This window comes from Pinus tabuliformis, chromosome 8, assembly GCF_031772625.1.
Source record: "Pinus tabuliformis cultivar Carrire ecotype Pingquan chromosome 8, CPIR1, whole genome shotgun sequence".
Lineage (NCBI taxonomy): Eukaryota > Viridiplantae > Streptophyta > Pinopsida > Pinales > Pinaceae > Pinus > Pinus tabuliformis.
In genome coordinates this window covers 2,066,831,304-2,066,846,363 of record NC_142294.1, presented here as the reverse complement: position 1 = coordinate 2,066,846,363, position 15,060 = coordinate 2,066,831,304, and the positions used below count along the sequence as shown (strand labels likewise).

The following is a 15,060-nucleotide window of genomic DNA, read 5'->3' as shown; positions in this document are numbered from 1 at the left end:
AGAGCTCAAGATAGCTGCACAGAACCAGAGGGTCAATAGAAGCAAAGAGCCGAGAGCTAGAGCTAGGGAAAAGATGGTGTTCTAAGCCCATTGTTTCTGTGTAATCCAATGGAGTTGAGTGTGGAGCTTGTAAAAGAACTTATGCCATAATCCCAGAGAGCCTAGTCGAGTTGACTAGACCTCAAGGAGACGTAGGCCCAGAGTTTTGGGTGAACTCCATATTAATATTGTTGTTATGTGTGTTTGTTTATTTGCTGCATTATTTACTGTCACATGTATTTAAATATCAGCATAAGCAACAGAACTTAAATCACTTAACAGTTAAAGGCAAACATAAGCATACACCTATTTTCAAGCACTTTTAATTCCGCAATTGGTTAATCACTAAATCTGGGGAATATATATATAAGCTTTGGAGTGGGAGAGGTTCTTGTAAGTTAGACAAGAAGCCTTTAGTGCCCCATTTTCAGATCAATAAGGATTTTGTCAATCCTACTGAAAGAGATTTATCTACCCCATAGATCTTCTTTCACTGATGAAGTTAATAAACCAAAACTTGATTATAGAATAAAAATAGTTACTTGATACACGAAGATGATGTCTTCACCTTGACTGAGGTAGATGCATTGATGCTTCCTCCATATAGGATCCTTGCTAAAACCTTCAAAATGGTTGTTCTGAATATATGATCCTTGCATCATCAACTCGAGGTTGATTGCCATGATGTGGATTGTGAGAAACACTGAAACTGCTACTATAGATCAAACTTTGTCTTAAGACTTCAAAACCCTTGCTGAAGATGACTGAAGTTGTGAACTACTTTAGTGGACCTTGATCTTCTTTGGTACGATGTAGGTATATTGTCTCCTTGATCATATTTGTGTATACATACTACTATTGTAGACTTATCCTTTGATCTAAGGTTTGATCAAGGTATAGTCCTTGAACTTCTTTCAGTTTGCTATGCTTGAATCTTGATGTTGGCATGTCCCTTTTTCCCTTCTTTGATTGTTGAACCAATTCCTCTAATCCCATGTTGAATAATCTAGGGAATTCATAAGTAGGGTAATTCTTCGTTACATGATAAAAATTTATGAAGTATTTAAACAATTTATCTTAGCTTGATGTTTACTTCATTATTGGCATGTGTATGTTAACTTCATCAAACTGCTATCAAAACAAAAGAGACAAGAACACAAGTAATTGGCTTTCTGCCAGGGCCAAAACCTCTCCCTCTTGGAGAGGAAAACCCATGCATAAATTATTCTTATAGAGGTTCCATTGATGAATACCAAGACCATGACCCTTGACACTATCTGCCTCTCCAAGACCAAGCCATCAATCCTCTTCCTTGAGCACTACAGAGATCATCATCTTGTTGCTCCTCTGACATCGTTGCATAATTGAGAACTTCATTACTATAGCAATATCATTTAATTTATCATTGCTATGCCATGGTTGTCTATAGGATATCTGCACCATGAATACCATGACAGCACTTCATTGTACTACTCCTTTCATTATACTTAGACAGTGATAATCATGCCAATACTTCTTACAATTCTTTGTCTCTGAAATCATATTCATATGGAGATCACTAGATCTGAATATAGTAGAGACTAATGAGATCGTATATCTCATTCTACAGGGATGTAAGTATTACTGTCATCATCGAGACTTACTTCATCATTCTAGTTATGCCGACACTGTAACATATTAGGCAGGGATGTGATCTTCGTTGATCCTAAAGAATAGATCCATTACTACTCATTCTTGTGTCTAGCATCCTACAAAGATACCATGACTCCTCCTTGTCATACTTGTACATGTAATGCAAAGACTGTTACTATAAAGGTTAGGTCTCTATATAGTTTAAACCTTACTGCAGTAACCTCATCTGAGATCTTTACCTCCTTGTCCATCTGAGCATTGATTCATAGGTAGTATATATAGATCAGATCTGTGTCCATGTTATACTTCCAAGACTGGTCATGATTGCACCTAATACCCTAGTCAAGGTGTAGTCAGACTCTGCTTCTCCATGCGAGATCTTCTTCTTTGATTGCGTGCTTTCTGCCTCCTTAACTGCGGCTTCCTAACCCGAGTTCTTGTCTGCCTATGGTGATACGAGATCAAGCTTCCTGCACCCACACGAAGCACACCTTCCTGCACCCTTATACCTTGTTGATATCTCAGGAAAATGTGAGATCTTCTCTTACTGCGGATCCTCTTCACTGCAGCCATGAATTTGACTGCGACTCCTTAACTTTGACTGTGGCTTACCCTTTACTACGGCTCATCAGACATCCGAAATTTTCTCTGTCTTTTTTTTCTACCCTTCATGGGTATTTATAGTGGTCATCCATATATTTAAGCCGACCTTAACTCATGAACTGACGTGTCCATTATTTCAAGCTGACATGACATGTATTTACACATTTTAATTCATTTCTTTGTAGCTGACGTGATCATCTCCTTATTGCTTCGCTTGCAGACTTCAGAAGGCTTGATTTGAGGCATTGATATTGGTCTTGGAGGGCTGCTACACTAGTTGAAGACTTGTACACATTTACATGGACTCATGACATGATTCTTTGACATAGAAATAAATTCTAAAGACATCAAGAAGAAGTATTTCACCTAATGACACCTCTTTCTCATGAAACCCATGCAGCAAGATTACAAAGATAATTACGCCGTAAGGCGTTTCCCTTTGAAATGGATTGCCCCAGCTGCCACCGTGTCCTATTGTTAACCGTCGATTTGTGGTGTTAGACGATTGAATGATTTGTGATCGTTGATCGAACACTCATCGAGAACTGAACCGTTAATGAGAAAGCCGGACAGACGCACCGCCAGCGAGCCATAGGTAGGAGCGGGAGCGGCCGAGGCCTTGAAATGCGAAGTTAGAAGTCTTGAATTCCTGCAGCCATGGCAGAACAGGTACTCCAGCTCTATTCCTTGAAGGCTTTTTATGGTTTGTTTTATGTATTTTGGATTTTTTAGGGTTTCCGCGGAAGAACAAGCGAGTGTCTGGAGTGAAGAAGATTTTGGTTTATTGAGCTATTTCAAATTCAACTGTTGTTTTTCTTACATTTCATAAAATGTAGCTTAGCACTAAAAGCTCTGTCAATGATTTATGGTCTCTTAAGGTCTTCTCCACCAGCCCAAGTAGCTGCACTTTTTTAAATATGCCTGTAGATCAATGTTATTGCAAGGAAAATCAGATTCATTTAGACTTTATGATCCTTCAATTATAAAATATTCTTGTATTTGGCAGGCATGTGTGAAAAGGATTGAAGAAGATGAAACTGGGCATAAGCATTGTACCGGACAGTACTTCGACTATTAGTTCTGTGTTGACAAACGTGTAAGCAGTTTTCGTGTAAGAATACACTTCTATTTACGATGTATCTGTAATCTTACTGACTTCAGTTCTGTCATGGCGCCTTGTAAAATGCAGGCTGCACACAAAATATTCGAGAAATTAAAATGATGAGGCATGAAAGTGGATTGAAAATTATAGAGATGCTTGGGCAATTTTGGAGATTTTCTTATTCCAGAAATTTATCATATTTTTCATTGAAAATCAAAATATTCATTTTTGTGCTTTCAAATGCTGAGGTTATTATTTAGAATTGAAGATTATTTTGGAAGTAATGGAAGCCCAAGCAGGTTAAACGTTGGTCGTGCTTCTAAAATCCGAACGAACTTGCTATGACTCTGATTGAATCATAATAAAGGAAAATTAATTTGGCTTGAATGTGAGTTAGCTGCAAAAGGGCATGGATGAAGTTTTGCTCATTTTAAAAAAATTTGCATCATTTGCTCATCTCTGGGAAATCATGCATTCATGCATTGTTCTTCTTATTATTATTATCCTAGGACAACCTTGTGGGATCCCCCTTTGCTTTGGAATATCTGGATGAAGGATGGCTGAACCACTGACCATAATCGTGGCTGGTAATTCTAAGGGACATGACCAGATTTGGACTTATGTTCTCCCTGTTGGCAACATGCTTTTGGGCAGGTGTTTTAACCAATTGAACCCTTCAGAGCCATTCCTGCATTATTATAGGCCATGGTTATAAGTTTCATAATCTTCACCCTAAAATTATCCTTAATGCTTTTGTTAATTATGCTTCATGCGAGTAAATTCTACGATAATTTCAACCATATAACAGATTGGATTTTTTGCTATCTACATAAAATGCAACTGGGCTTGTCCAACAAGACTTTCTGGATGCCATCGATAAATACCTAACAACATGGCTTGCATTATATTACTTCTAAACCAGATTCATTATTAGTTCCTCATTTTCTATTTCAGATATAGCAATTAGGTAAATCACCCATCTTATAGGACTAACAATGCCTCGCGAGGCTACCAATTGTCTTCTCTGAGATTATCAAATATCGGTCGTATTTGGTGTGGACTATCTCTGAAGCCTGTAATATGCGAGGTAGTAAGATTCAAGAAAGATAATATTATTTTAGTTTATTTTCCATGCGAAATTGAAATGATAGAAGCATATTTTTATATGAATGAAAGGCTTGTATGTGTCTTTTGACCCACAAGCAAGCTTGTCTCTGTTGTACATACTACAAATAACGTTTGTGGTGTTAACAGTTCGAGGTCATTCTTCTGGATTTTCTAGCGAAAGAATGTCTAATTCCCCATGATAAATTAGGATTTATGCAAACCCAATATTGGTGCATTTGCTTCATTACCACGGCAGAATTGCTTCGAACTATTGCGAATTTGTCTAATTTCTCCAAGATAAATTAGGGTTTATGTAGACCAAAACCAACGTTGTTGCATTTACTTCTTTACCATGATAGGCTTGCTTCTAAATATTGCGAGTTTGTGCTTTATTTTCGAGCCATTCTATGTATTTTGTAGTGCAAATTATAATGTCATGAATTAACTGCCTATTGCAAGGTTAAAATTTATGTCTTTTTTGAGTGATTTACATACAGATTTTAAAGCTGCTGCGACGAAAAGCAAAATTAACGAGGATAATTTCTTTTAAAAGCGTTTTCATTGTAGTGAAAAGTCTAATTAATTACAGTTCACCGCCCGCCTTAACTGTATAGCAAATGTTGTACTTTGCAAGCCTGAATTTTGAAGGACGAAATCTGATGTTAATCATCGTAGACTGACTCGAGAATCCAGAAGCTGCGTCATATCCACACGTTGTGTTCCAGGTTTGATCGTCGCCAGTCAAGAAAAGGTTCTGCCGCCATTAATAATTTGCAAGATTTTTTATGCATTTCAAAACTTTGCAACGTCTGAACATGCTTATTCAATTTCGAATACCGAGGAATCAATGACCAGTGAGTCAAATTCACAACTGTTTTTTCAATCTCTCGTCAGTCTTCAGATGTCTTAATGGATTTGCCGGTCAGTTACCATCCTTACATCTTATAGAGTAACATTGATTTGAAAGGGGTTTACACATGTTTGCTTCATATTTTGTACAGATTTGCCAGCACTCTCAACCGCTTTACGAATCAATTTTACTTCCCCTTTAAAATATATAAATGTGTGAAAATATTCTCATGTTTTCAGAAGCCCCCTTATTGTCGCAGGCGTCTCTGTAACTGTGATGATATCTAAGATCCCTAACTCTGTAATTTTTTTAGCATTTTCATGCTGACGATTTGTTTAGAATTATTTGGAAATGCTATGAAATGGATTGGTTCACCAAAATAGTGGATATGGGTTACATTGTTACTGCTTGATTATTGAATGATTATGATTGAAAGACCAGACAACCTTTATGCTAGAATTGCTATCTTATTATTTGAACAGAAAGGAAGTTTTAAAAAATATATATATAAAATGTAAAAAATTAAAAAACCTTAGTCATCTACTAAAATTTAGGGCAAAAATCCTCCCATAACATTATAGTGTCTCCCCATACTATTTCAGTGATAACAAAGCAGAAATCGTGCCAGGTTGGATGGTAATTAAAGATGGAACCACTGGAAGCAATTTTTTGGCAAAAATATACAAAATCTTGGGCCCTAAAAATCTTCCCATAACATTACAGTGTCTCCCCATAACATTTTAGTGATAACAAAGCAGAACTCGTGCCAGCGTGGTTCGTTTTTTTCTTGAATCAGGTTGCAGTAACACTAAGCTACATTGAGTTAACAACAACAAAATTTTAAATTGAGTAACACACATTCCAAGTTTGCCCAGGGCCTTGTGCAGCAATTATCCCCGAATTACCCCTTTCTAACAAGAGGCAAACAAATAATCATGTTTATCAGGGATAGCAAATGCAGGAAATACATCAACTAAAACATGCAAGATGAATATACTGAATGTTAGATTTTTTGTTAATCTTCACATATCCTCTGGACCTGCATCTCCTAGAAAGCAAGGTTTTGTCTTACTGTCTATGTAAGGACAGCTGAATAGTACTTTAGGAAGGTTAACTGACCCTTGCTTTATGAATAGCCCTTTAGGAAGAAAAAATCATTTTAGCCTTTATCTATAGAGAAGTATTGAATACATTTAATTAAATAATAAAAAAATATATAATGAGGCAAAAAAAAAACTGTCACAAAAAAAGACAGACATAGTAGAATGCAATAGAGAATACAGCATGCTAATCAGGGAACAACTTGAATAGATAAATTGTAGTCACACTCTGTAAGTGTGGGAGAATTCCAGATAATGTAAGGTTGACTAATGCATTTTATTTCCAAAGCACTGCAATTCTCTATCGTATATTTTTCTCTCTAATATTTGTCCACTGTGAATACATCATTTTTCCTGCTAAAATTAAAATATTTCAGTGGATGGTATGTCTTTTATTTGCTGTACATTCATGCCTTAATCAATAAATTTGATTCCAATTGCTGAGCACTCTAGTGTTGCGAACACAAGCTCAATATCTCTCTTTGATCACTGGAATTTTTTCCAATATTTGATACCAAAGCTAATGGTCTGTTCATAAGGAAGGCCAGACTTTAATTTTCAGGTTGGTTACCTATTTGAAAAAGAACAAGCAATACAACAAACACCCATGCAAATTAGAAGTCTCAAAGTACACCAGAACCATGGCTGTAGCTAGCTTGACTTTCTTCTTTGTCTAAAACAGATCTGGTTGTAAAATTTAACAGCATGGGATTTCATCTGGAAGCTGCAAATGGGAATTCCATTATTGAACAAGATCATTTAGCGTTCTGGAAGAAGATGAATTCAAACATACCATATGAACTGCTAGAATCAACAAATGGGAAACTAATAATCACAGGACTCTTACTTGTAGCATTTTGAGCATTAATGATCAAATGACTCACGTCAGCAGTGCCAAAACACCAAAAGAAAAATGGGGCACACGTGTGTGAAAATAAAGCTATAACTGTGAGATTTGTCTGAGGGAACTTCACCAAATAAAGAGGAGGCTCCTAATATGTAGCCAAACACAACAATCAATTGAAATTCAAGATGTTTAACATTTATGAATATCAAGCTGTCATCCTAAGATATAGCTAAGGAAGTTTTCACAAATAAAGATGACAACATAAGATGTGGCCAACAACATCAATCACTTCAAAAAATTGTTAGAGATGCTAGCACCTGTTGAGGCACCAATTCAAAATGTACATGCAGTCATCCCCTTGCTTGCATTACTAGCCTAATCTTATGACAGTCTCGTCACTTCATTTGACATAGAACCCAGATCGCCATAATAATGCAAGAGAAGACGTGAAAGAAATATTCAAGGTTGATAACAAAAAACACAGTTTTCTTTCAGCAAGTAGGACAAGAAGTTCGAGAAAAAGGTTGTTGATCTGGCACGAAAATGAGATTCACTTGCAATTATATTTTTTGTTGCTAAAATAACAAGGTATAATTCATTTATTGCAGAAAGCAATGGCACCACACCAAAGGAGCATTGGAAAATGTTTTCAGTTGAAAAGGAGGATAAAGCAAATGTGGCAACATACTTCAGGTAGTCTGAGCCTACTTCTTACATCAATGCTCCACCAGTTGGCGCCCTTGCATTTTTCCGTGGTCATCCTTCCTAGCAAGCATGTGAAAATTAATGTGCACCAAATTCCTCTCACAGAATTGAATATATTTGTACTCAAAATCTCACCCCAATGAAAAGCCCAAATAAACCATGCACCTGGCAAAGTGCACAGGAAGGCACAGTGGATGCAGGAAGCTTGCAATGGCGGTGGTTTAGGATTATATGATTTTCATGGCCTCCATTGCTAAGTGGGTAGTACACAATCAAGCACACTGGATGCAGGAGCTTGAGTCCTTTATGCTAGAATTGCTATCTTATTATTTGAACAGAAAGGAAGTTTTAAAAAATATATATATAAAATGTAAAAAATTAAAAAACCTTAGTCATCTACTAAAATTTAGGGCAAAAATCTTCCCATAACATTACAGTGTCTCCCCATAATATTTCAGTGATAACAAAGCAGAAATCGTGCCAGCTTGGATGGTAATTAAAGATGGAACCACCGGAAGCAATTTTTTGGCAAAAATATACAAAATCTTGGGCCCTAAAAATCTTCCCATAACATTACAGTGTCTCCCCATAAAATTTTAGTGATAACAAAGCAGAACTCGTGCCAGCGTGGTTCGTTTTTTTCTTGAATCAGGTTGCAGTAACACTAAGCTACATTGAGTTAACAACAGCAAAATTTTAAATTGAGTAACACACATTCCAAGTTAGCCCAAGGCCTTGTGCAACAATTATCCCCGAATTACCCCTTTCTAACAAGAGGCAAACAAATAATCATGTTTATCTGGGATAGCAAATGCAGGAAATACATCAACTAAAACATGCAAGATGAATATACTGAATGTTAGATTTTTTGTTAATCTTCACATATCCTCTGGACCTGCATCTCCTAGAAAGCAAGGTTTTGTCTTACTGTCTATGTAAGGACAGCTGAATAGTACTTTAGGAAGGTTAACTGACCCTTGCTTTATGAATAGCCCTTTAGGAAGAAAAAATCATTTTAGCCTTTATCTATAGAGAAGTATTGAATACATTTAATTAAATAATAAAAAAATATATAATGAGGCAAAAAAAACTGTCACAAAAAAAGACAGACAGAGGAGAATGCAATAGAGAAGACAGCATGATAATCAGGGAACAACTTGAATAGATAAATTGTAGTCACACTCTGTAAGTGTGGGAGAATTCCAGATAATGTAAGGTTGACTAATGCATTTTATTTCCAAAGCACTGCAATTCTCTATCGTATATTTTTCTCTCTAATATTTGTCCACTGTGAATACATCATTTTTCCTGCTAAAATTAAAATATTTCAGTGGATGGTATGTCTTTTATTTGCTGTACATTCATGCCTTAATCAATAAATTTGATTCCAATTGCTGAGCACTCTAGTGTTGCGAACACAAGCTCAATATCTCTCTTTGATCACTGGAATTTTTTCCAATATTTGATACCAAAGCTAATGGTCTGTTCATAAGGAAGCCCAAACTTTAATTTTCAGGTTGGTTACCTATTTGAAAAAGAACAAGCAATACAACAAACACCCATGCAAATTAGAAGTCTCAAAGTACACCAGAACCATGGTTGTAGCTAGCTTGACTTTCTTCTTTGTCTAAAACAGATCTGGTTGTAAAATTTAACAGCATGGGATTTCATCTGGAAGCTACAAATGGGAATTCCATTATTGAACAAGATCATTTAGCGTTCTGGAAGAAGATGAAGTCAAACATACCATATGAACTGCTAGAATCAACAAATGGGAAACTAATAATCATAGGACTCTTACTTGTAGCATTTTGAGCATTAATGATCAAATGACTCACATCAGCAGTGCCAAAACACCAAAAGAAAAATGGGGCACACGTGTGTGAAAATAAAGCTATAACTGTGAGATTTGTCTGAGGGAACTTCACCAAATAAAGAGGAGGCTCCTAATATGTAGCCAAACACAACAATCAATTGAAATTCAAGATGTTTAACATTTATGAATATCAAGCTGTCATCCTAAGATATAGCTGAGGAAGTTTTCACAAATAAAGATGACAACATAAGACGTGGCCAACAACATCAATCACTTCAAAAAATTGTTAGAGATGCTAGCACCTGTTGAGGCACCAATTCAAAATGTACATGCAGTCATCCCCTTGCTTGCATTACTAGCCTAATCTTATGACAGTCTCGTCACTTCATTTGACATAGAACCCAGATCGCCATAATAATGCAAGAGAAGACGTGAAAGAAATATTCAAGGTTGATAACAAAAAACACAGTTTTCTTTCAGCAAGTAGGAACAAGAAGTTCGAGAAAAAGGTTGTTGATCTGGCACGAAAATGAGATTCACTTGCAATTATATTTTTTGTTGCTAAAATAACAAGGTATAATTCATTTATTGCAGAAAGCAATGGCACCACACCAAAGGAGCATTGGAAAATGTTTTCAGTTGAAAAGGAGGATAAAGAAAATGTGGCAACATACTTCAGGTAGTCTGAGCCTACTTCTTACATCAATGCTCCACCGGTTGGCACCCTTGCATTTTTCCGTGGTCATCCTTCCTAGCAAGCATGTGAAAATTAATGTGCACCAAATTCCTCTCACAGAATTGAATATATTTGTACTCAAAATCTCACCCCAATGAAAAGCCCAAATAAACCATGCACCTGGCAAAGTGCACAGGCAAGCACAGTGGATGCAGGAAGCTTGCAATGGCGGTGGTTTAGGGTTATCTGATTTTCATGGCCTCCATGGCTAAGTGGGTAGTACACAATCAAGCACACTGGATGCAAGAGCTTGAGTTTGCAATTGTAATGGCGGTGGTTTATTGTATTTTTTTTCAACTAAAAAAATTGTGTTTGGAGCAGTTTTCAAATATATATAATTTTGCTTGAGATTGGACCGCGTTTGGAGCAATTTTCAGATATATATAATTTTGTTTGAGATTAGACCTCCCTACTTAACTATTAACCATTAAACCATGTCCTAAAAACTATTGAAGATGTCTAAATGGCTAAGTGGTTCGTTATAAATCTGGTAACTGATTACGATGCAATGGGAAAACACCTTCAGTGTCGCTTGAACCTGCGCCCAAATGGAGACCTTGAAAGTATATGTTTCGCAAAACGCTGGGAGCTGCCAATGCAAACAATTTATAGCAGCACGGGGTGGGATTCGTATGCATGGGCCTTCCCGGCACCTGCCAAAATGGTGGACGTCATTGTTCACAGAGTATAATTTACCTTACGCCTAGGGCACAGCCTGCCGGGATTCAACACCGCGAGCGGACCTGCGAGGTGAGCAAGCACTGTGAGCAGGAGAAACGAATGCTCGAGAGGACCTGTTCCGGTTGTGCGAATGGAGCAAATGAATGTTTGGTGCAAGGGATCGTTTGAAATTGCGCGGGTGTTGGTTGCCAAAATGGTGGATGTCATTGTTCACAGAGTATAATTTACCTTACGCCTGGGGCACAGCCTGCCGGGATTCAACACCGCGAGCGGACCTGCGAGGTGAGCAAGCACCATGAGCGGGAGAAACGAATGCTCGAGAGGACCTATTCCGGTTGTGCGAATGGAGCAAATGAGCAAGCACCGTGAGCGGGAGAAACGAATGCTCGAGAGGACCTGTTCCGGTTGTGCAAATGGAGCAAATGAATGTTTGCGCGAGGGCTCGTTCGAAATTGTGCGGGTGTTGGTTGCCAGCGCAGCGGGTGCCAGCTCGGAGGTGGTGGGTCAAAGAAGCGTTAATTAGTGTCATATGTTATTGATGGCTTTACATAGTGTTATATGTTATCCATTGCCTTACGGCGTTTTCTTTGCAACGTCTGATGCAAATGCTAGTTTAATTTCTTTTATTACATAAAATACAAAGATCATGTCATTATGAAGACCAAACCTAGTTACACTTTCTTCAACATCCTGATGGTTATTTAAAACACCTACCAAGGTTTAATGGAGAAACTGGTTTGTCTGCTGAAGATCATCTAGCTGCCTTCTTAGATTTTTCTGATAATATGAACATTGAACATGAAGATGTATATATGAGATTATTTGTTCAATCACTAGAGGGAAACATTAGGATTTGGTTTAGACAACTGAGAGCTGATTCAATTCATTCTTGGAATGAATTAACTACCATATTTAAGAATCAATGGGGTGTTAAGAAGGATCCAGTTTACTATCTTACAGAATTTGAAGAACTGAAAAGAAACCATGGGGAACTAGTGGCATATTTCATAAAAAGATTCAATAAATGTTATCATAATATGCCACCTAAATGTAAACCACCAGTAGCAGCAGCAAAAATTTGATTTTCTAAAGCATTTGATGGTGACTTTGCAGTCATGCTTAGTCAAAGGACATCTCATACCCTACAAGACATGAAAAAAAATGTTATAGAAGTAGAAGCTAATAGGTGAGCATCAGCTAAACTTAAATCTAAGGCTAAAAAAGATGAAAGGAAAATGAAATTTAAGGAAGAAGGATCTTCCTCAAAAACTAAAAATGAAGATCAAAAGATAGATGTGATCACATAATTACTTAGAAACCTTTCAAACAGAATTTCAAAAATAGAAACTTAGCCTAGAACAATACAACAAACTGTTGCTAGACCTCAAACTCAAATTTTGCAAAGACCAAATATTGATCAACAGATCCAACGCCCATTGATGATTGATTACCAGGAACCAAAAGATAATGACCCTTTAATTTCTGAAGATATAAATAATCTGGATCATTCATCTTTACAAAATTCTATTGTTTCTCTCCCTTCAAATCAGTTTTCTCAAGATCAAGAAGACTCTCAAAAATCAAAATATCAGGTCTTTTCTGAGTTTTTAGTTGTAGAATTGAATAGGAGATACGATTTAAGACTTAGGGCAGGACCTGGTAGACCTCCCAAAACCCCCATTGTAAATGAACCTCAAATAAAATCTATTGAAACTCAAACAACAATAATTCAACCATTGAATCAAACAGCTAAAACAACTCTAAATGATAAAACTATTTTAACCACTTTCAATGTTGAAAGAGAACTAGAAAGAGTTAAAATACCCATCCCCTTATCTGAACTTTTGAAGAATCCAGGGTATAAAAACCAAGTTTCTAAATGGATCCAGTCATCCAGTGTTGATGTTGAAATAGATGTGATAAGCCTATAAGATGAAAAACCTTTAGTAGTCTTTAGTCTCAACTCACACATGATTGATGAAAATGTACCACCTTTTTATGTGACTCTAAAAGTTCATGATTTCTTGTTATATAACTGCATGTTAGATTCTGGGGCTTCCCATAATCTAATGCCAAAGGTAATCATGGACCAGCTGCAATTAGAAGTCACTAGAAATTATCATGATCTTTACACTTTTGATTCCAAGAAAGTTCCTTGTCTTGGACTTATAAAAGATCTAGTGGTTACTTTAGCTCAAATCCATGTTAAGAGTGTTATTTTAGACATTGTAGTCACTGATATTCCTCCCAAATTTGGCATGTTATTATCAAGATATTGTTGTGCCAAATTAGGAGGAGTCTACAAATGGACATGTCTTATGCTACCATTCCTGTATATGGGGGTGAGAATATCAGATTATACAAAGTAAGATTCATGTATACTATTTGTAAATCTGATCAAGCTAGGAATCATCCTATTTATGCATTAGATCAAGACTTTGGATGTTTTGAATTATCAGGAAATAATTCACTAAATACTCAGCTTGCTATTGAAAACATTGTTGACAAGCCTAAAACCATCCACACTGATATTTGGAAATTGTACTTTGATGGTTCTTGCTCAAAGGAAGGAGCAGGAGGTAGAATTGTATTAATTTCACGAGATAAATAAAATATTACCCAATCCTATAAGCTTGTTGATGTAATAAATAATGTAGCTGAGTATGAAGCTTTTCTGCTAGGTTTGGAATTAGCAAGAAGTCTTGAATCTTTTCTGCTAGGTTTGGAATTAGCAAGAAGTCTTAAGGTGCAAAATTTAAGTGTATTCAGTGATTTATAACTTATTTTCAAACAAGGAATCTTTGTCAAACTAAGCACCCTAGGCTTAAATCTTATAGAAATGATATTTGGGATTCAATTGAAAATTTATTTTTAGCAGTCAATATCACTATTATTCCTAGAGATCAAAATATTCATGCAAATTCCCTGGTTGTTTCTGTTAGTTCTTTTAAAGTCCCTCATCAAATGCTTGTCCAATATCAAATTCAAGTTAAGTATAGAACATATATTCCTGAAAATATTAAACATTGGAAAATATTTGATGATGACAAGTAGTTAAAATCCTTTTTCCAAGTCATTGATGAGTTTTCAACCTTGCAAGTTGAGGAAGAACAGCTTGATAATCATGAAGTTTACAACGAAAATCAAACACCACAATTTGACTCAAAAATTGTTGATCATAGCATTATTCAATTATCTAAAAATTTTATTCCAAAAGGGTTAGTCCCTCTTGAGAAGCTCTTTGATCATAATGATGTTCCCAAAAATCCATTATCAAATTCACCTGAGGAAAATATTGAAATTTGTAACATTGGAAGTTCTGAAGAAATCAAAAATGTTAAAATTTTTGCATCCCTGTCAATGGAAGCCAAAGACAAATATTTAGCCCTCCTTAAAGCCTACAAAGATGTTTTTTCTTGGTCTTATAATGAACTAAAGACATATGATACATCTCTCATTGAACATAAAATCCCATTAAAACCAGAGGCTAAACCTTTTAAGAAAAAATTAAGGAGAATTAATCTTGTCCTCCTTCCTGTTATTGAAAAAGAACTCAAAAAGCTACTTGATGCTAAAATTATAGTTCCATTGAGATATTTTGATTGGGTAGCTAATTTAGTTCCAGTGAGAAAGAAGAATGGTGAAATTAGACTATGTGTGGATTTTAGGAATTTGAATAAATCATCTTTGAAAGATAATTATCCATTACCCAAGATGGATCAATTACTTCAGAAAGTTTCAAGAGCTAATAGAATTTCTATGTTAGATGGTTTTTCTGGATATAATCAGATTATGGTTAGTCCAGAGGATAGAGAAAAGATTGCATTCATAACTCCTTGGGG

General features: G+C 36.2%; 1 long non-coding RNA gene across 1 annotated transcript; it reads left to right on the top strand.

Annotated features, from left to right (window-relative positions):
• The first annotated feature begins 2,697 nt into the window (after window positions 1–2,697).
• On the top strand, window positions 2,698–3,523 carry LOC149244764 (uncharacterized). The gene is made up of 2 exons (XR_016245848.1): window positions 2,698–2,943; window positions 3,281–3,523. It is a non-coding gene; the product is annotated as an uncharacterized LOC149244764 (long non-coding RNA).
• Window positions 3,524–15,060: the final 11,537 nt, after the last annotated feature.